General features: G+C 40.1%; 1 protein-coding gene across 1 annotated transcript in view; it reads right to left on the bottom strand.

Annotated features, from left to right (window-relative positions):
• The window catches only part of LOC103366945 (GTPase IMAP family member 8-like), a gene marked incomplete at its 5' end in the record, with an annotated part of 7,187 nt that overhangs the window by 1,826 nt on the left and 2,895 nt on the right, over nucleotides 1–2,466 (bottom strand). The window lies entirely within an intron of this gene.

Genomic DNA, 2,466 nt, shown 5'->3' with positions numbered 1-2,466 from the left:
AAGAATGTTTAAAGCTGTAGAAACTCACCACGCTGAGCTTTGCTGCTGGACATGTTTGATCTCAGGCTGCTGGTTGAAGTTGTGTCCTGAATACTTTGACTTACATCTTATATAGTCCTGACAACACAGCCTGAATTATCAGATCACAGATAGAAAGTCAAAGTAAGAAATGAACGAAACCGCTATTTCCGCTGTTTCTGCTGTTGACACGCTGATTCCTGTAAGTCTGCTGTTTATTCTAAGAAGTCTCGTCCACATCCTCCATCCTGCACCATCTACTGTTCGTTGTGTTACCAGGTAAACCTGAAATGGATTCTTTGAGTTGTTTTGACTGAACTGAATTGAAGAAGACATGAGGAAAACCAGGAGTGGATGTTTTCTGTTCATTTTCTTTATTACTTATTGAAAACAGGGATGTTGTTCTATGACTCAGTGACTTGGTGTGATTTGTGGTTTATTATTTCTCTGTGTGAACTTCAGGCAGGGACACAGATCTTGTCATCATCTCCTCTTTCGAGGGTTTCCAAATCACCTAGAACCACACAAATAGTAACATCCAGCCCAGACTGCTGTATGTTTATGGTCTCTGCTGCCAATCTGATGTGGTGCATCACAACTCACCTCATTTACACAAACACACATGCAGCTGAATTCATGCTGCTTCATTACACAGCACACGTACCACAGGGACGAGTGGATATCATGTGAAACAAAATCCACTGAAACAAGAAGCACTTGATGTGATCAGACCAGTATTTGATTCTCTTCTGCAGGTTGAAGTTAAAGTTTTAAACAACAACTCTGCTGTCAGAACAGCAACATCTACTGTAAAGAAATACCTCTTGATGATAATGTTTCTAAAGCCCGCAGGGCAAGGACCCCTGCTTGCATTGCAAGTAGGGGTCCTCGGACCCTAAATATAACAGGAACTCAGCTGCCTCTGTGCTTCATTCACTGTAGTGTTGTGTTCAAGATCACCGAAACTGAGATGCAAACACAACCAGGACCAGAGTGGATCAACACTGACACAAGTCTAAGGCTTTGGGGAACTGAGGCAAAGTCAAGACTTAGACCAGAGTGTACTAAGACTAAGACAAGACCAGTGCCAGGTCCACACTGTTTGACCAACCTATGATAATGTGGAACATGCAAACTATGGCATTGAACCCCTGAAACCTGCACACAGGTAGCCAAGATGTGTGGATAATATTCATCAACACTTTAGGTGAAGAGATGAAGAATTTCTGAAGAAGCTTCTCAGTTTCAATAAAAGTTGGACGTGGTCCCAGTCATCTCAGTAAACATTGTACTGCAGAATTTACTTACTGCTGTGGGTTTTATTTTATGTTTGTTTTTTGACGCTGCTTCACTGATGAACTCTTTGTGGTTTAGGAAGCTGAATGTTATTAGAGAAGATGTGGCCTCCCATGTCAAGGCAATGTGCACCACTTGCTTGGTCTCCTTTGTGGTGCTGGGAATCAAACCACTCAGACATCCAACTTATTGGGACAAAAGTCCATTCCTACAAACACTTATCATGTCTGCACTGATTTACTGAAAAGCCAACAGGACCGTCCTCAAGACGTATTTATCATACAGTGTGAAAGCGTCCAAATAGAGCCCATAATACAGCTCATACTTGGAAAACTTTACACTGTGCATCAAAATTAATGTTAGATTACTCTTCCTGTACTCTGATTACTCACTGCAACTCCATCTGAGGTGCCAACATGTAGGAACTGAAAACAGCAGCAGCTGTGTGGTTTTCTGCCACAGTGATGATTTTGTCCTTATAGGCAGATTTTGAAGCATCGCTCTCATATTATGACATCGTAATGTTGGAAAAACTGTGTAAAACAAAGCTTTGCTAAAGAACTTGAAATGAAACTTGATGTATGTTGGAGAACATTGTTTGGTTGGAAGAGACCAAGATGAAGTTGTTGGACTCAGAGGTGGGAGTGTGATGACATGAGGCTGCATGAGTGCAAAAGGTGTTGATGACATTTATAGATGAATGTCTGCAGATGAACCAAAATACTGGCTGACAAGATGACTCCCAGTTTTCAGAAGCTTGAAGAAGAGCAATATTCCAACATGACAACAGTCCAAAATGACTCAAAGTTCACAAGAAATGAGTTAAAAATTGTCCAAAATGACTGAGTACTTGATACTTATCTAAAATGAATTAGACTTGTCCAAGTTGACTCTAAGTTTGTACAAAATGTATAAGAATGAGTTAAAAATGGTCAAAAATGCCAAAAAAGTGTCCACAGTAACTCAAGATTTGTCCAGAATGACTCAAACTATGTCATAAAATGACTCAAAACTTGTTTGACTTGAAACCCGTCAAAAATGATCGGCTTCCAAATTGGTTTAAAATTTCCTCGACTACCCAAAAAATTGTCCCAAAGGACAGAAAATATGTTCAGATCAACTCAAAACATGTCCCAAATTATTTTGTTGATT

This window comes from Stegastes partitus, unplaced genomic scaffold, assembly GCF_000690725.1.
Source record: "Stegastes partitus isolate 25-593 unplaced genomic scaffold, Stegastes_partitus-1.0.2 Scaffold996, whole genome shotgun sequence".
Lineage (NCBI taxonomy): Eukaryota > Metazoa > Chordata > Actinopteri > Pomacentridae > Stegastes > Stegastes partitus.
The sequence above is the reverse complement of the archived record's forward strand: the minus strand, read 5'-3'. Positions and strand labels throughout refer to the sequence as shown.